Consider the following 20,528-nt stretch of genomic DNA (forward strand, 5'->3'; position numbering starts at 1 on the left):
GTGGCGGGGAAGAGACGAGATCTTCAATAAATAAATAAATTAAAAAAAAACAATTATTCCACCCCCATTCTGTGATGATTCCTGAACTGTGGGAGGTAGGTTAGGTGGTGACATAGATGTCCCTTTTATGGCTGAGCACACCACAGACACTTACACTCTGCACTTTGCCAATACCTGAATTTTAAGTCCATGATGCTAATTGAAAGGAGTCAGAATGAAAAGGCACCTTCTATATAATCCCAAAACTAACGTGAAAAGGAAAATGATTTTTGGGGGAGATGACTTGGGAGGTCTCAATGACCATGGCAGGCTGTAAAGAGGCGTGACAACCAAGGAGCAGGAGAAACGTGTTCATCAGGGAGGTGAAATTGTTCCATCTAGTTTTAAGGATGACAGGACCTTTTATATTTTCAGAGCTTTCGGGACTATGTGCTACAATGTGTAAATCTTATAGTATGTTACAACGGACAGAAAGCTTAGAGATGGCTGTCCATATGAAATACCTGGGGCTCTTATCAGACAGAAAGTCTCATTGAGAGGCTGAGGCTATGTCCAGTATCCCTAATGAGCCCTCCATGATGACACAGAAACTGGTCCAGGAATGACGCTTTGCATGAAAAGCTCACCTGAAGACATGGCAGAGTGGTCACTGAGGAACAGCCACACTCAGTTCTCCCCCTTGGGACTTGAGAGACATGACTTTCTATCAGTCAGCAGGCAGCTCCCTTAGCGCTGTCCTATTGCATGTTCCCATGGAGCAAAGTATTCCCCTTTCCATGCTCATAAAGGCAGGTTGTGTCAGCCTCATTGCTTATCTAGCAAGTCCTCAGAATGAAAGAAAGGCAGCCTAATAATAGTGTGCCTTGTATTTAACCATGGTTTATAATTGACCAGATATTCACACAGGTCAATTCATATCAGCCCATGGTGATCCTTGGAAGTAGAGCCGAGCACTTGGACTGTAAATCCGCTTACAAGCCCAGAACAGCAAAAGCAAGTGGAAAGCGTTTAAAGTCAGAGTGACCGGGAAGAGGCAGGCGCCGAGGAGTCTGATAACTGAGAACCTCCTGAAGGGTTCTAAGCAGATGAGTGCTGCTTAGTAGATTCAGGCATGCTGTAGATATTTATAGCTGTGTCTCTGAAGCCTAATAAGATCACCAAGAGCAAAGATGCTTCCAATTAATTCTGCGGGAAGTAGATACATGAAGGAAAAACAAATCTTAATGCAGGCAGGGATGAATGTCATCATAATCAACATGGGTGCATTTGAGTTTGACATGGGCAAGGTTGATGAAAGGAAGTACCTTTGGGGATCTTCTAAAGGAAAGGAGCAAAAATGATGAAAGCAAAAACTGAGATGATACCAGGAAAAGGAGGAAACGTATTAGCAGGCCCTCTTCCCCTCTTATAAAAGAAAATGTTCAGTTGGGGCCTTGCTTACAGTTTCAAAAGCTTAGTTCACTATCATCATAGTGTAGAACTTGGTGCTGAAGCAGTGGCCAAGAGCAACATCCTGATCCTCAGGAAGAGAGGGAGAGAGAGAGAGAGAGAGAGAGAGAGAGAGAGAGAGAGAGAGAGAGAAAGGCACTTTGGAAAAGTCAAAGCCTGCCTACCAAATGACACACATCCTTCAACAAGGCCACATCTCCTAATCCTTCTAATCCTTTCAAATAGTTCCACTCCCTGGCAACTAGACATTTCAAGCATATGAGTCTATTGTGAGGGTCATATATTCTTATTCAGACCATCCTAGCAAGCTAACTGGAAAATTTGCAAAAAGATTGGGAGAATCCTCACTGTACAGGCCACTAAAACACACTAGCTTTGTAGTTATACTAGTGTGTACTGCATTGGAGACATATAATTAGGACAGCATGGTGTCCAGAGAAGATATAAGCACATAAAAACTTATGCATAATATAATCATAGAAATCAATGAAAAAATACACATTTTTAAAATAATTTTTTTAAAAAACTGAGTCATTGACCATGCATTCAAAAGAACATTTAACTTTCCATCTCAATTATATTTGAAAACTTTTTTATTTATCAATTATATTCTAAAAACCCTTGGGTAATTAAAGATTTATTTTGGAAAGAAAAATAAGTATTTTTATCAGTTCTACATAAAGCAGCAAGATAAAGAAACCAGAGGCCTCATCAGATAGAATACATGGATTCAACAACGAGAAAATGAAGAACTTTTGCACAATTGATCTGTAATCAAAATCAAGAGAAATATAATAAAAGGGGGGGGGAAGTTTGCCATACAGTTGGTGAAATGTTAATGTACTTAATAGGAGATGCCAGAATTGGTTTTTAAAACACAGACACCTTGAAAGAAAAGTAAGCATAAGATCTGAGAGCCATTGTGAGGTCTCCTGTCATAAGAGTCCTGGCTCGTCAGGACGCTGCAACAGTGAACAGGCCATCTTGCTGATCAGATTAGATCTGGCATGATTAGATCAATAAGGTCTCCTGCTCGCGAAGATGTGAGGAAGGAAGCCTGATAAGAATATATGAATCAACATTTGGTGATGGAATTTAAAAGTCTATGTGACAGTTTAAAGAGCCCTGACTTCTCTTCTTCAAGGGTGTGCCCCCTGGGAGCAGGACCATGATCCAATGGGGGGTCCCATACCCATAACTATAAGGACAGCACAAACTGGACTTGGTGAGTTATTGAAGAACAAAATAAGAAAGGCATGAAGTTGGGAGGTGGGGGGGGATCTATGAAGAGCCAAAGGTGGTAAATATGTTCAAACTACATTGTACATATGAATGAAATTAAATAATTAACAAATACATTATATTTTTAAGTATCCTGTCTATGACTTAGTAATTTCATGTTTGAAACATTTGCCAATAACATTCTGTAAGAGTAACGTGGTAGCCTTTTAATAGCCATTCCCTTCGTCCAAAGTCTGAAATTTCTACGTCTGCCTTGTACAAAGATAATCATAGCAGCACTTTTGATAATAAAAAATTTCAATGACCAAAAGTATAACAAGAGAATAGTGGAAGAAATAAATTAAAATTTAAGCAGCCACTAACATAACTGAAGTAAGGGCTGAAGATATGACTCGGGGGTTATGAGCACATGTTGCTCTTACAGAGGACCTGGGTTCTGGCTGCAGAACCCACCGCTCTCGCAGCTATCTGTAAATCCAATCCCAGAGGATCCGACGCCCTCTCCTGGCCTCCTCAGGTACCAGGCACATACATGGTACCTATTTACACATGTACACAAAACACCCGTATGCATAAAATTAAAACAACGAAAAGCTCACAGGCATGCAAGTTCACTTCAAAAAGAAAACACTGGAGTAAGCCTCTCGACAGCAGCCACAGCTGGGTGATTGTGTTGAGCTTTAAAAGACAAGGTATGGGGCTGGGATGCAGCTCCGTGATGGAGCGCTTGCCTAGCAGGTGTCTGCACCCTTTAGTTCAATCCCCAGGACTATAAGGTTCTTATTAAGTATTTTTTATTGTTCAGATTATAATAATGACTTCCTTTCCTCCTTCCTGTTCTTCCATCCAACCCCTGCCGTATAATCCTCTTTGCTCTCTGTCATGTGCATGGGCTCTTTTTTCCATAATTGTTATTACATACAGGCATGTATACATATACACATACATATTCCTAAACAGACAAATACAACCTGCTCAGTTTATACCCTTACTTGTGTGTGTTTTCAGGGCTGACCGGACGGTATTGGATAACCAATTGCTGTGCTCTTCCACACCAGTCGTGGTGCAGAGGACTGTTTCTCCCAAGCTTAGCATTCTTTGACTGTCTGTAGCTCTTCTTGTAGGGCTAAGGCCTTAAGGGGTCCCACATCCAACCCTGTCTCTGTTAACATGTCTATTGTTCTTGCTAAGCTCACGTTTAGACAGTCATGCTGGTGAAACTTTATGGGGGTAGTTTCTGACATCACTAGAAGACAAAATCTCTCAGTAAGCTCCTTGAAGTTCGTTGTGTAGTATGGGGGCCCCATGAACTCTCAGTCATTGCCCTTGTCCTTGCCTTTGCAATAAACAGAGATCATTACGGTAAACCACCACCAACCAAAACGCAGAGCTGTGGAGTCTAGTCCAAAGGAACACATCTCCAAAGCAACTCCTACGCCTACCTAAGGCTCAAGGCATTGCAGAAGAGGAGACAGAAAGATTGTGGGGTTGTTTTTCTTATATTGATGAACCAAAAATGACAAGCCATGAAAATAAATTCATTTTTAGTTTGAAAATAGTTGCAAGTACCTATAGATGAATAAATATGTACACTTGAAAAAAAAAAGATGTGTTCAGTGTCAATGATGGGTTCCTTTGGAGATAGGACTAGGAAAAACAAAGAGGGTATATGATTTGGAAGGATTTTTTTTTTTTTTGAGACAAGGTTTCTCTGTGTAACAGTCTTGACTGTCCTGGAACTCGCTCTGGAGAACAAGCTGGCCTCGAACTCACAGAGATCCGCCTGCCTATGCCTCCCAAGTGCTAGGATTAAAGGTATGCACCACCACCGCCTGGTGGAAGGATTTTTTTTCTTTACAAACATAAAAGTAATTTTGTTTTATTTTGGTAACAGTACCAGGATTGTGTGTGACTTTTCTTTTCACTCTCGTGATGGCATTTTCTATTGTGTTAAAGAAAGGACAGTGATCTTTAAAGGGGAAAAATAAAGGAGAAGAGACAAAAATGTCTGCATTTAAGAAGGAGAAAGAAGAGGTGCTGCAACAGAAACCAACACAGGAAAGTAGAGACATGTACAGCAGGAAAAGGCAGGGCCCTGAAAGGTAAAGGGGAGCTCACAGAGGAGAGGTGTAAGAAACAGAGCTGGGGAAAGGCAAAGATAACCCTGGCCAGGCCAGGGAGCAGCTTATAGATAGCTATGGACGAAAACAAAACAAAATAATGAACTAAATAGTACACTTGATGCATTTTGTACGAGTAGAAAAATCACCCTAAACTTCTTGTAGTAGAAGTTTTCCAATGGGGCACTCAGACACTAGCATTTAGACACTTGCACTGGCTGTTTTGTTTTTTTGTTTTTTTTTTTTTCTGTGTCAATTTGACACAAGCTAGAGTCATCAGAGAGGAAGGAGCCTCAGTTGAGGAAATGCCTCCATGAGATCCAGCTGTAAGGCATTTTCTCAATTAGTCATCAATGAGGGAGGGCCCAGGCCATGGTGTGTGGTGCCGTCCCTGGACTGGTGATCCTGGATTCTATAAGAAAGAAAAAGCTGAACAAGCCAAGAGAAGCAAGCCTTGCACCCCTCCATGGCCTCTGTATCAGCTCCTGCCTCTAAGGTCCTGCCCTGTTTGCATTCCTGTCCTGATTTCCTTCAGTGATGAACAGTAACAACGTGGAAGTCTAAGCCAAATAAACCCTTTCCTTCCGAACTTGCTTTTGGTCATGGCATTTTCTTACTACAACAGAAACCCTAACTAAGCTGGGCATTGGTGGTGCATGGCTTTAATCCCAGCACTCGGGGAGGGAGGGTGGCGGCAGAGGCAAAAGATTCTCTGTGAGTTTGAGGCCAGCCAGGTCTACAGAGTAAGTTCCAGGACAGGCTCAAAGTTACACAGAAAAGCTCTCTCTTGAAAAAAACAAAAAGAAAAAAGAAAAAAAAGAAACCCTAACTAAGACAACACTCCTTAGGTGTTGCTGGTCTGCAGTCAACGATAAGAATCACCAAGTCAAAGGAAGGAAAGTCAAGAAAACTGAGGACTGTGTATTGCTTTCCTAGGTTTGAAAGTGAAGAAAGGGGTGACTTAGGTTGTAAGCTCATCCAAAGTATAGCTCATGGCCTTTCCGACAAGGTTTCACCATGTCTGTCTCTGGCAGTTGTTCCATGGCTTCTTCCTAACAAACAAATAGCAATATCCAAACCATTTCTAGTTCCTGCATTTTTGCCATACCTTGAACTGTGGAACAAAGTCTTAGAGGCAGGGAGCAGATACAGAGTCCAAGACACAGCTGGCCATATCAGCCAGACAAAAAGGGGGCTTTCATACATTGGAGGCAGATACAGATCTAAGCAAAAGAGAACACAAGAAATTGGTGAATTGTGTCACTTTGTGGAGAAGGAGGGAGTCACAGTGTAATTGCAGAGGAGAGAGGAAAGCCAGGCTTACCCATGACTTCCTTCATCCTCTCAGTAATTCATGAGAGAGTATCAGGATCCCTGACTCAATGCCGACGGCTTGGAGACAGTATATAAGCTGCGCAGCAAAACAGAGAGCCCTGACCTTGTCTCCAGATAATATGTGGCTTAGTCATTTAACCTGTGCTGTAGAAACCTACCTCTGCTGTAGAGCAGGCGCACAGATGTGTACACACACAAGGAAAGTGAGCAGTTTGGAGTTATCAAAGGTGAGTCTCTTTTCATTCTCTGTTCAAGTAGAAAGATCAGACTACAGTTAACTCAGTAATCCTGACTTTTCAAACATTAAACAGAAATATAGTAACCAACTTATGATGGTTCAAGATGTTTTTGACATTTTAATGATGTGGTGATGTACCTATACAAGTATCCCACGGAGTTTAGCTTGGTGTTAGATAATTTTGCCCATATTCAGGCGTGTGTGTGTGTGTGTGTGTGTGTGTGTGTGTGTGTGTGTGTGTTAGAGTGTTCAGCAGGTGTCTTTATTCAATTCTGTTTTCTTTTTTACTTAAAATATCATCAACAAAAATGGGTTAAAGCAGGACCTAACTTGACCAGTAAACACGTCTGTGCCATTGGAGATAATACCCATTAGTTTTGAAAATAAACAGGTGTTATACACTCCCTTGCTTGTGAGCAAACGTGCACCTCATTCACCAGAAGTCTGCACAGCGAGTGCATGGCAGATGCACACCCCACCTATTCTAAAAACCAGATGTTGACCACTGTTTACCTTGTACAGAATGAGGTACTGAGCAGCAAACATTCAGCTCATACAAGTGCCTCTTCTAGGACGCTCACCCAAACATCACGGGATTTTCAGTGGTTTCCTGAACCGAACCATGGTGGAAAGTCACTGTTGACTGTGATTTGCCAGTTATTGCAAAGTATCGGTTAATTCAAAGAAAAATGGGCAGTGTTTTAATGATTTTAAAAAAAAATCAGAACCTCAATAGCTTGTTCAAAATAACCCACAGTGGCCCTCTTAGTTACAGTACAATAGAACGCAGAATTAATCAGAAGCATCAAACTCTGCCTACTTACCTGTTTGGAGATAACTATTTGACTCAAGCAGCTGTCGCTATTTGATTTTAATATTTTGTTTTCAAGAGGATATGGGGAGGGGTACAAGAGAAAAAGCAACGATTTGGTTAGTAGCAAAACCAGAATGAAATAGCATTCAGATCGTGCAGCCTCTTTGAGGAGGTACAGGCTGCATTAATCATGGGTTTCTGAGAGGCTGCGGGTGTTTCTGTGACGTGGCTGGGCACAAAGCAGAGAGAGCCCTGGAAGTTTTTGCTGAGTTAAAAAAGAAAGCAAAGCCTCCTCGGGTCGCTGCTTAGTCTCTGTTGACCACTTTTCTCTGACTCCTCCTCCTCCTTCCCGGGGAAGGTGTGATTCAAATCCCCGGAGCCCCCTCAAGTATTGACAAGCTGCTGCTCAGTGTTGCTTGCTGGGAAATAAGGAAAGACATTTGACACCAAGCCTCATCTTGGCTCCTGAGAGAACTATCATCTCTGAGGTCACTCGACTTAAAGGGCATTTTTATTACTGTTTTGTCAAGTCTTAGTAGAAGACGACCCTTGATCATGCAAAACGGATCCGGGGGAAATCAGAAAATGTCTTGTCCACCTCTTCTCTGCATTCCGACTCCCCCAGCTACCTCCGTCGCCTTGTAGAATTGGCAGGCGCTGGACCTTTTGCATGCTGGAGAAAATCTCTGTTTTGCCTCCAGCAAGGAACATGCATGTTGCAACACTGACTCCTCCTCTAGTGAAGAAAGAGTGAACAAGTGCACCGAGTTGAGCTTCTTCGCAGAGACACGCGGCTGGCGACTGCGGGAGCAGAGGCTAAAATCCCCAGACGCCTGGTTTTCTGGGCTGGGCTTTCCCAGCCTTCCTGTTCTGTCTTACTCGCTCTTCTCCTGCCTTCTGGATTTTTTACCCAGGGCTCAGGAAACTGCTTCACCTGCAGCAATAAAGCTCACGTCCATTGCAGGAAGTGCGCACCGCCTGGTATGGCAGACTCTCCCCAGCAAAAGTGAGTACCTAGGTTAGACACGGCTGCGCGCGGCCAGGGGTGGCGCGGGCGGGCGCTCTCTAGGATCGCGGGTTCGAGGCTGCGTGTGGGAGAGGAGCAGTTGGCTGCAGGCGCCGCCGATAGCTTGGGGAAATGTCATGCAGCAGCCAGAGCCCGCTGTCTTGAGGAAAACCCATCCCGTGCTGTGACCATGCTTAAAGTCAAATCTTGATGTCCCTCTTTAGAAAAGCTAAGTATATGCCAAGGTACTTGACCACGCACCCTAGCCTTTACAACTGCGCTGGGCATATTTTAAAATATATTTTCAAGTGAGCCCTTGAAAACGGGTGCAGCGTGAGTGTGGATTACTGGAGTTGCAGGTGGTTTGTGTCAAAATGAAAAGCTAGGAAGAAAGCAGGGAGGTGGAAAGGGATCAGACACGGGACGCGATGGCAGCTAACTTGGGCTGTCTCCTTTGGGCAACACAAATGGGTGCCGGGTAGCGACACTGAGTTACCTGCGCCCGCGACTCCTTCCCCGCCCCCGCCCCCGCCCCCTCCCCCGCGCCAGCATACACACCACCCCCAAAGGCTGCTAAGTAGTGGCAGGGACACGTCTCCCAGTCTTAACCTGCTGGCCAGGAGCTAGGAATTCAAGCCCGGGAGGTAGAAGCAAGGACACACTGCTGAAGCAGAGTGCTGGCACCCTGGGAGAAAAGAAGGGGGCTCGACTCCAGGAACCCAGATCCGGACTGCTGAGGTAGGGGAAAGTCAGGGCTGTAGTTGTGGCTTTTTGAGTAGAAAAATATCCTGTTAGTGACCTCTACCTGTGTGGTAGGGAAGCAACGCATGTTTCCCTAATAACCAAGGACTTGGGGTTTTCTGTGATTGAAACTGAAAATGCTTGCAGCCTGCTATTAATCTCGCGAGGGTGGGAGCACCCTTTAATCTTCATTCATGGAATTGGCTGGAAAAGATTTCCCACCTGAGTGTCTTGACCAATCCCCTCTCTGCCTCTGTTAGACTACAACCTTGGGTGTTTACCTTCTCCTGGCCTCAGTTTACTCTACGGAATTTAGGGAAGTTGCTCGTGCTTTATGTAAGGAGCTGAACAGTGCAGGAAACAGGAAAATTTCAGACATTTTACCCCCGTGGCTTTTTTCAGAGTAAGGGTCCTTTTGAGAATTGATTGAGTCATTTCTCCAGAGTGGATACTCTTTTTAAGAAAAGAATTTTGCTCAAACACTCCTTGTTGGCCATGCCTGAAAACCCCTTGTCTTTAAGGATGCTGCATCAGGACCCATCCAGACAAGCTTTTGCTGGTGGCTGCGCTGGTTATGGGAATAAGTGGTTGTATTGGCGGGGTCTGAGGCACTGCTGGGAGAGACAATCCTTTTTGCTAGGGTGCTCAGACAGTGTGTGTTCTCAATGGCTTCTTCAGTCTATGAGCTTCCAGGGGACCCCTCCTCTGGACTCTTAATGTCTTACCCTAGCGCAGTGCTTCTCACCCTTCCTGACCCTGCAACCCTTTAATACAGTTCCTGGTGTTGCGGTGATCCTCCAAGCACGAGAATTCTTTTCATTACTACTTTATAACTGTAACTTTGCTACTCTTATGAATTGTCATGTCAACCCCTGTGGAAGAGTCATTCAACCGCACATTGAGAACCACTGCCCTAGAGGTTTCTGTCCACAAATAGCCCTGGAAAGCGGCCTGCAGAAGGTCAGTGTCCACAGGAACCAATGTCCTTCAGGCCAACTGGTTGACTGTCAGAGAGCGGGGCCAACGCTGTGCTTGGAGACAAAGCTTGCTCTGCTCCCCCAAACACAGTGTGGCTAAGTGATAGTATTCCTTTGGGCATATGTACTTTGTCTTTAAAAGGTAGATGGTCTTGACATCTTGTAGAAATGACAATGTCAACAGCACAGAGGCTGTAGAGCAGAAAGCACGTGGCATTGGAGCCCGGGAGCTTCCATGGGAGCCTGCACTTCATCACATTATAGTTACTCTTCAGCAAGGCTCTGGATTTCTCTGAGTCTCACTTTTCCTGATGCAAGATGGGGAATATTTCTGCATTTCTTGTGTGGTTGTTGAGGAAATGGAAATACTATTTATATCATGCCTGACCTCTGCTCAGCCATCAGCTCTTCTCCTATATTTTACTGTGACATTGCAAGTGCCTACTAGTCTGTGCATCTTAGAACAGCTGTCCCTCCTGTGAGGCTTGTGTTACCAGAAGAAAGGGAGAAACCAGCTCATTAGTCTCTAAGATGAGAGAGGAGTTCAAAATCCAGGGTCAAGTTTACTGTCTCAACTGTGCTATGTCAAGCAGAACTCTGTGTATTGGCAACAAATAAAATACTTGCAGATTGGCATGGATTCTCAGACTTTCTCTCTGTTCCTTTCTGGCCTATAGCTTTGCATACAAAATAGTTATCTGTGCCTACAGCTACAAGCAGTTGAATATGAAACCAGAAGAGTCCCCACATCTATCTTGAAATACACTAAAGTTGTCTCCATAGAGATAGATGTCTCCATTGCTATCTCTTTTTTTCTTTTTGGTTTTTTGACACAGGGCTTCTCCGTAGCTTTGAAGCCTGTCCTGGAACTAGCTTTTGTAGACCTGGCTGGCCTCGAACTCACAGAGATCCGCCTGCCTCTGCCTCCTGAGTGCTGGGATTAAAGGCGTGCGCCACCACAGCCTGGCTCCATTGCTATCTTTCATTGCTTGGATCAAGTTAAGATTTCAAATCAACTTAGAAGCTCCCCCACTTGACCTCTCAGGTTCAAGTAGAAAAGAAATCAAACCTTAAGGAGAAGGAAATTACATACTCACAAAGTAGGAAAGGTCGGTGATCAGTGTGTTCTTTGGAGTACTTGGCTGCAAAGATGGTGACATTGATACCATTCGCTGAGCCTTTAGAGGGCAGGGTTGTGACTTCCGTACACCTCAACTAATTCTCAATGAAATTTTGAGGGTATGAATTATCATGTAAAGTTTTACGGGTAAGGAAAATGAGGGGTAGAAGTGTGTACCTAGTTTGTCCAGCCCACACAGCTTGGAGTAGAAGCCTAGGTCTGTCTGACTTGGTCATCCATTCTTTTTCCATTACCCAGTGCTGCCAGCCTTCCCGATAAAGGAACATTGCACCATGTCAACTGGACTTGGATCGTTCTCAAGGGGAGGGCTGACCACATGTGGCAGATGACTCTAAGTGAGGGGAACAGAACTTGTGGCACATATTAACTTGTAGCGACAACAAACCACTTGTGGAGAGTAGTCCTCCTGACTCTTACCATGCTCAGCTGGCGCATTTCAGAAAAGTGATAGTCAGTGTTGGCAGGTGGAGCTGGGGCTGGTTCTCTGTCACTCACATCCTAGGCAGTCAAGTTCAAAGAACTCTGGGGTTTTCATTTCCTACTAGGTTTTATATGAAGACCCTCTTTGCATTTGCTTCCTGTGTTCAGGATTCATCCATTCATTTATTCACCTGCGCTCCGCTGTGTGTTGAGTAGTTGCTTGCACAATGGAGAAAAAAGCAGAACTCTAACTAACTTCTGTGGAGCTTCCATGGAAGGAAAAATGGTAGTTAGCAGGGAGATGAAGAAACACATAGAAATCATTCAAGTCTGGGAAGATGGCCTCAAGGATCAAAACACTTGTCGTGAAAGCCTGGAGACCTGAGTTGTATCAATGGAACCCATGGAATGTAGAGGAAAGAGCCAACTCCCAAAAGTTGCTCTCTGACCTCCACATAAATAGGGTGGCATTACATACACATATGCATATGTGATCATTAAACACAAATATTAAAAATAAATCTATTTTAAAGACCATTCCAGATATTGATAAATTTTATGAAGAAAATACAGAGATTATAAAGTCATGTCCGGTTCCAGAGCACTTGAAGTGAGAATAACCCCTAGAGAAAACTGCTCAATTTGTAAAAGACCCTAGATTTTAAACACCTGGCACCCCATAAACAAAAAGCAAATTTGCTTCTAGTTTTAGTTTGTATATCAAAATGGTAACATTTTAGATGAACCGGTTTAGGTGAAAATGGATCCGTTTTACCTACTAGCTTTAATTTGTTTTAATGTGCCTTAATAGCAAGTTTAGATGACATTACCTAATGGCTTACATTAAATTTGCATAGAATAGCACTACTTAAGACTGATAACTTGACAAAGATATAATAGGAATTTCCTCCCCTCCCCCCTTTCTCCTGGACATCTATTTTTTTCTCTATGTTTGGCTAATACCCTTCTCAGTTCTACCACGAATTCAGTTACTTGATGAATTCGAGAGTTGAAAAGACCCTCTCCCTACCTCTCATGCTGATTTTATGCACATGACGCAGTTAAAGCCAATCCCACCCTGTTGGTATGGGACTTAATGAAATTAACTCTGTGGTTACATTTGTCACCAGGTTACAGTCCCTCATGTAGGGAAATCTCAAGAAGCTTTTCCACAAAACCCAGTGACCAAAGGTACATTCTAAAAATGTTACCTTTACATTGCTTCCTAAGATAATACATTTGTATCTCTTAGCACTTCAGAAAGCCAAGGAGACCAGAGCTAGGATTTCACATACGTGTGCAAAACTCCTTAAGTCATCTCCTATGGAGATAAGTGAATTTTCCTTACCGTCCTCTTGATGAGAACAGCTTAAACAAGAAGCAACCCCAATCTCCAGAAGGACTGCTTCAGGGGTGTCACAAAAGGCCACCTTTGGGGTCTTTCTTCACTGGCTAAAGTTGCACTTAGGTATGGCATCGAAACAAAGATACAATATGTTCTTGCAGTCTTGTTTACTGAAAAGGGAAGAGCAGTCAGAATCTAGAAGGAGGGAGGCCTCTGACTTTGGAGATGATGCATGCAGAGACTCAGTTTGTCTCTTCTGCCTGATTGTCCATTAGGCTCACTTATTTCTTCCAGTAATACTGTACAAGTTTACAGTTGATAAGATAATGGCACAGAAAATGCTGAGTGTGTATGTGTGTGTACATATATATGTATATGTGTGTTTATGTATATGATTATATGTTTATTTATGATTATATAATTTTATATATTTACATATGATTATACACATATGTATATAGAATCATCTTTTCATCCAAGACGTCTATGCCCAACTTCAATCAGGCAAGGAACTGGAAGGATGAATTAATTCTCTAATAAGGAAAAGGTACATGAGCCTAATTGTCCAGTAGCAACCTAAGAGAACATTCCCGGGGTGTCACGTAAATGATAAAAGCAATTAGACTTTGGGGATTCTGGAGGTCGGGATACATATTAATTCTAAAGTTCATTGCTAAGGCCTGGCGAAAGTTAAACACTGAGGATGAGTCTAGACAAAAGGAGAAGAGAGAGGCCATCACCGAAGGGAACACGTGGAGATTGGTGACAATGGAAGCATTAGGGGGTGTTTGCTGACATGGTAAAGAGCAGCAGGCCTAATGCAATGACTCTTGGGACAGAGTGTGATCTCAGAATTGCCTAGGAAGCGGAAGAACTACTAATGTCTCGGTCCTTTATCTACAGCCTCTATCTAGTCAACCCAAGATTGGAATCTAGCTTTCAACAACCAGTGTTGGTTTATCTTGTTTTTGTTTGAATTCCCCAGAGTGTTCTAATGTGAGGACAGCATCATCATAAAAAAATAAAGGAAACCCTTCTAAATGGCATGAAACAGACAAACGAGGAATGTGGTCTTTGCTTTGTAGAAATTTTATCTACACATGTGTTTGTAGATAGACTTCCAAATAACTGCCCACTATGATCCTATCTTCTTGGATGATGCCTCTCAAACTTCCTTTTGACTGACCCTTTCCGTTCTATATGTGCTTTGACCCAGAGTCAGGCCTAGCATATATGGGCAACTGGTAGGTCAAGGCTGTCTTTAATCACCAGGATTTGCAGTTACTTCAAGGGGCTTTATTACCATGCCTACTGGTGTCCACAGTGGCTATTCCATAACCATAGGTAATTCTCTCACGCCTCCAACCATACAAATTGGGAAATGGATGTTAATGACTTGACCTGAGCAGGATGCTGGCTAGGACAGAGGTGACGGAGATTAAAGTCCTGAGCTACAGAATTCTCTGTGTTGTTTTAGGTCCCAAAGTGAGTCTGCTCAGCCTCCTGTTAGTGACAGAAGTCTTTGTTTCTAGCGATATCATTTCTTACATGAACGAATTTGCATTCTGCATGGGTGAGTAAGGATTACTAACCTCCTTTAGCTGACAGAAGTGGGACACTATGGGTATTAGCTGCCAGAAGGCAGCCTGACAGCAGTCCCATGAGACTTGGGTCATTACTCAAGTGACACTTGGTCATACCCACATATAATTCAAAACCCTTGCTGTGGGAAGTGAGGGCTCTGGCTGTATTCTTGCTGACTCTGGTGACTGGCATCCTTTCTGATCTCTCCTGTTGCTCCCTGAGATGATAATGATGACTTATTATACAACAGAGGGAATGAGAAGAAAGAATGTCCATGTTTTTACAGTTGTGTCTTTCAATAATTTCTTTCATTTATTCTTACATTTTTATAGATTTACTTTTTTCCTTTTATGTCTATGAGTGTTTTGTTTGAATGTTTGTGCATGTAGTACATGCCTGTCGGTGCCCAAAGAGATTGGGAAAGGGCATAGGGTCGCCCGAAACTAGAGTTCTGGATGCTTATGAACCACCACATGAATGCTAGGAATTGAACCTGTGTCCTTTGCAAGAGCAGCAAGCGATCAACTGAGCCATTTCCTCAGGCCCAATTTTTATTTTGTTTTTTTAAGTGATCATGTAATATATTAGATGTGGTTAGGGTATTTTCAAACAAACTACGTTTTAGTATAGTCTTCTCCTCCACTGATCCCCTACCCTTCCTCTCCGTGCAACCTTACCCCAATCTTTGTTCTACTTTCATGTGCTAGGTGTCCTGTTGCCCTTCCCCCAACACCTCCTGAGCACCAGTTTTTATCATCTCTTAGTCTTCTTTCTAGTCTCTTAGGCTTTACCCATATTTATCCCTATTTATAAAACCTAAGATAGGTAGATAAATGAATACATTACAAAGTAGGAGCCACATGTGAGTGAGAATATGGGTTTTTTTTCCTCTTCTTTTCTTTTTGAGTTTGATTCATCTTGTTCAATATATTATTTTCCATATTTAACCATTTTCTCACGAATTTTATGCTTTCCCTTTTCTTTTCAGCTGAACAAAATTTCACAGTTTATCTGAACCACATTTTCCTTATCCATCTATCCACTAACGCGTATCTAGGCTGATTCTAATTCCCTGATTTTGTGAGTAGGGCAAAAAAAAAAAAAAATAGGGATCCGCAACTCTCTCTGTGGATACCTTTGGGTACATACCCAGGCATAGTCTAGCTGGGTTACATGGTAATTATATTTTTAATTTTCTGAGAAATCTCCAAACCAATTAGTACACCCACCCAAGTACCCTCAACAGTATCTGTCGTCAAATTTCCTGACAGTCAGCATATGACATAAGATAGGAGGTGAGGTGGTATCACCAGGTGGTTTTGTTTGCTTGAGACGGGGTCTGACTATGTAGTCCTCGCTGGCCTAGAACTCACAGAGATCTGCTTGCCCCCACTTCCTGAGTGCTGGAACTAAAGGCATGTCCAACCATGCCCAACTCAAAGTAATTTTATTCTGCATTTTCCTAATGGTTAAAGATATCAAACACGTTTTGAATATGCGTATTAGCCATTTGGGTTTATTCTTTTAAGAATGATATGCTCGTTTCTTAGCTTATTTGTTGACTGACAAGTTGTTCTTGGGGGCTGCTTTTGTTTGTTTATTTTGTGTGTGTGTGTGTGTGTGTGTGTGTGTGTGTGTGTGTGTGTGTGTGTGTGATGTTTATTTTTCAGTTGTGTTTAAATTGTAGCTGTTAGCCTTCTGGCAAAGTTTCTTTCTCATTCTGTAGGCTGTCTGTCTGCTCTTTGAGCTCCCCTTTTAAAGAGTTCCTTCTACAAGCTGGGTCTTTGCCAACGGTGAAACTAGCATTCCTTTTAAAGAATGGTAGACAAAAGCCAGCCTGCCAGAGGAGGGATGGCACTCTCTTTAGGGCAAGAAGGCAGGTCAATTCACATCGTTCTCAAATGGTTTTCTTTTTCCCTGTCTCCAAATCCATTACTAATGTAAGAACAACTGCCGAAAGCTTTAGCTATAGCAAAAAACAAGCTCTAAACCCGTGGTTCTCAACACTGATTGCACAGGAGGATCATCTTGGGAGCCTTAAAAATTACCCGTAGGCCCATTGAGTCAGATTCTGGGAATGGGGCCTGAGAGTCTGTATTTATTTATAGTTCTCCACGTGAGGATGACGTGCATTCCTAAGAACTGCTTCTCAGCAATAACCCAAATCTTAATTGCTTGTATCTATTTCTTTTATTGCTTGTTTTATGTCACATGACCCAGAAAGCCAAACCATGCTTTTCTTCCGGCAATTTCATTATTCCACACTTAGACTTGTGTGATTTTCAGATTTTTAGAGTATGGTTTTCGTCTCCTTCTCTAAGCATATTTCAACCTCAAAGTCACCCCAAATCACCTTATGATTAGAAGTCTTTATATAAAACTTGAAAGCCAGATTTCCACAAAGTTAATAATTATGAGATCAAATATAAAGGTTGAACTTGCCTGCCACCCATATATTGAATTTCTCAATTGCTGTGTTGATCTTTAGTTGGCCAAGACTTACTTTCATCTCTCAGCCATTGTCAGGTCAATTAGTTCCATTCTTAGCACACTCATGCCCTTATTAAAAGTGTAATATCAGTGATAGTTTCCATGGGCTGTCATGGATAGACTTTTACTAGGTTAAGTTGGCCAAGAACTAACTAGGTTTTGTAATGATATCTCACACATGGGAAAAAAATCACTTGGGATGCAGAGACTACCTGAAACAGACCAGGCAAGAAGAATAATGAGAATTTGTTTGGAAATAATCAATATGGAAGAAGGGATGTGAAGAATAATCCTAAAACAAATTGCCCATAACCTAGCTGAGTCTGAGTTGTATTAATATCAAAGAGAAAACGTGCTTTTTATATTAGATTTGACAGAGAGTGAAAAGATGAAAAGTGATATGCCATTCTCATTTCTCTAGGTTTCTGAGTTTGCAAGGTTAGCAGTAAACACAGACACTGCTCAAAAGGTTTCAGGGAGATAGCTGGACAGAGATCTGTTGCTCAGGAAGCAGAGGGAACACCCGACAGGTTAGCTCACTCCTTTTCCATTTGCAGAGGTTCTCCAGGGGCCCATGATGAGAGCTAGCAAAGGAGTAATGATATTTGGGAGGAATTTATACTTCAGTGATAAAATCACCTCCATCCACATTTAAAAATCAAAACAAAAACAAATGCTGAGAAGAAAACTAAGATGAAACACAGGAACTAAAGGATTATGAGTTCCGCTTTTAAAGGGCCTGCACGAGTTGCCCTCTCTCGGGATATGGGGATATGTATTCTCATTGCGAGATCAATGCCAAGAAGAAACCATACAAAAACAAAACAAAAAACACTGAGAAAAAGATGGCTACAGGAAGAGGAAATAGCAAGAATATGGCATGTATGAGAAACACAAAGAAGGCCAGTGTGAATGAACCTCAGAGGGGCTGGGACAGGTATGAAAAGAGAAAGAAGCCCTGAGATCATGGGACAGAGTAAAATTTCAATTGCTCTGAAGAAATCACTGGGAGGTTTCAAGTAGGGGAGGAATGGATTTTTAAAAAACATTTTTAATGTCAATGGGGTGACGGACGAGGAACCAGAAGCAAATCGACCGTGGAATGCTGTGTGTGTGTGTGTGTGTGTGTGTGTGTGTGTGTGTGTGTGTGTACAAGCAAAGGAAAGACTAGATTGTATTAAGGTAACAATGGTAAGAGTAGAAAGGTGTTGCATTGAATGTACAATTCAAAAGTGGAAACAGCATAGCTTCCAGATGGCCAGGCTATGCTAACAAACCTTAATCCTGTCTGGCACAACTGCCCCTGCCCTATTCCAAGTACAATCACTGGATGTGAACTAAAAATCCAGTAGCCTATAGTGTTACTTGCAAATACTAGTAATTTAGGGCTTCACTTATTTAACCACAAAAAAATAAATTCTATCCAAGCAGAAGTTTCTGTTTGTTGCCTGTTACCTTCTGACCATAAAAACCCATCCTGTGACAAGACTGATCTCATGGGATTTGTGTTTTTGATGACTGATCCTGGTTGAGTGCTCGAATGGTCATGGTCAGGCTGTTAGTTTATCTTTTCTGAGCGTTTTTGACATCAGCTATATGTACCAACTCCTTCTTGGTTTTATTGCTTTATGCAGTTGGTCAGTTTCTCCATATAAATGTAATACTTTGATGACAAGTACTTAATGAGCCTTTACTATATGCAAGAATGTCCTGAGAATTTTGTATTTTAATTAATTCAATCATCTCAACCACCCTTATGATAATTGGATCCAATTATACGGATAACTGAATGATCTTGTTGTGGTTTTACAGATGAGGAAATGAGACATAATAAAGGAACTTTAATAATTTGCCCCAAGTTTGTCAGCTGACAAACCCAGGATTTGGACTGAGCCTGGCTGCGAAGTTCTGGATCTCAACCACTCTGCTGGGCCTTTAGAATCTAGTTCTCTTTTGCTCTTTCCAAGTGAAGCTGTCACCATGGCATGACTTCTTCCTGCAGGCCACTCTTCACCTGGCAGGGTTTGCAGGGGTGGAACAAAACAGCTCCTCCCCCAGGAGAACTCCCATCCAACCCACCTGCCATCTACCAAGACAGAAGCATAAGGTCAGCTAGGTCTGGACACAGTTGCCAATTCCAGCGGCCTGTTGCTACATACCTTTCTGTCCAGGTCCTTCTGCCCATTATTCATAATTCCTGCATCATGTCCACCTGCATCCTCAGGCATGTTTCTTTAATCAAAACAAACAAACAAAAAACTACCTAACAAGCCATGCAATCTTTATCTAGTTACGCCCTAGGGCCCATGAAACTTTTCAAAACAAAACAAAACAAACAAAGGTCATTAATTATTTTGTCATCATAATGTTTGTTTTAAAAATAGTCAAGGTTTTTCTCCAGAGTTTTATGGGGGTGGGGGGGAAGCAAGCTCAGGGCCAGCAGTAGCTTCCCTCGGTATTCTTGACTTTCCACTGTGTGTCTGCTGCTAGAGAATTCTGCTCTCAAATGACTCGACTTCCCACTAGTAGCCTGAACGTGGCAAGCCTTTCCCTCTTCCCGATGATGCTAAGAATTGCTTTGCAGAATTGAGGTCTATGCAAATCCATTAAGATCTCTTCAATCTACATAATACATGCTTCAGCAATGACCGTAAGGTAGTAATTGTAATGGTTCATCTTCTATGCTGTAAGCTTAAGCTTGATAAATGTTTTAATTAAAAATGATACAATCTTTTATTTTGCTGCAACTGCCACAGGATGGTTTTCAATAGAGACTGATATGCATTATTGGGATTGTTAATTTTAATCAAATCATCAATCTGTTCATTCATCTGTTTGTTTGATTTTTTTCAGTAAAAGTGTTATTAAAATGTTATACAACACACATCACATATTTCTCATAATTGAATTAAGTTTCAGATTCAAAACTGCAAAAGAAAAAGAAAACCATGCTCTTCATTAAGTTTTGAAGGTTTCCCTGCAGCATCGCTTGATTAAAAGTTAAAAGCCATTTCAAATATTGAATAGTCTCCAAATAGTTCAAAATATTATAAAGGGCTTCATTATTTAAAAATTTAGCTTCAAGTCATTAATGTAAGTTCTTTATTTACTGGAACACTTGTATTAAATATATCAAGTGTAGCTATGCCCTCAGATAACACCCAGTCATCCAGGGGTCAAAGCAACATTGTGGCCATTAGAAGAGGCTGGAATTAATCCCATCACTTTGATCAGGATTAGATATGATGCATTATGTCTCTCAGAACTTTCAGATTTGGCTTTTCAGGTGACTTCATTAACATCATACCAGAGTTTGTATCTGTGACTTTTAATTTTTTTTATTTTTGCTCATGATTAGGACTAAAGTGGCATAAAAATATGCATAAAGACACTTCAGCCTTTCCAAAAATTTCAGAAATCCACATGTAAGAATATGGATCAGATCCTCTTAATCAGTCTTATGTCTTCTAGGATGCTTTGACTCCATGAAGCCAAAAACCACTGCCCCTGTTGTCACTAACTATCAGGAGTTCTGAGTCTTCCTCACTCTGGAGTTTCATTTCTAAACTCAAATGGATTACTCAGTGTGGTTACTTAGGATAAACTGATGCATTTTCAGAGATGTA

At 42.0% G+C, this 20,528-nt stretch overlaps 1 protein-coding gene across 5 annotated transcripts in view; it reads left to right on the forward strand.

Moving 5' to 3' along the window:
• The first annotated feature begins 7,536 nt into the window (after nt 1–7,536).
• The window catches only part of Prlr (prolactin receptor), a 175,270-nt gene continuing 162,278 nt past the window's right edge, over nt 7,537–20,528 (forward strand). For 2 of the 5 annotated variants that reach the window (XM_005356623.3, XM_005356622.3), the window contains exon 1: nt 7,537–8,204. The gene's annotated coding sequence lies outside the window, so the exon portion shown is untranslated. Of the gene's footprint in view, nt 8,205–8,769; nt 8,943–20,528 lie in introns of those variants that run through there. The other 3 variants (XM_013349745.2, XM_026783679.1, XM_026783680.1) reach the window with 3 other exon arrangements.

Source organism: Microtus ochrogaster, chromosome 19, assembly GCF_000317375.1.
Source record: "Microtus ochrogaster isolate Prairie Vole_2 chromosome 19, MicOch1.0, whole genome shotgun sequence".
NCBI classification, from domain to species: domain Eukaryota; kingdom Metazoa; phylum Chordata; class Mammalia; order Rodentia; family Cricetidae; genus Microtus; species Microtus ochrogaster.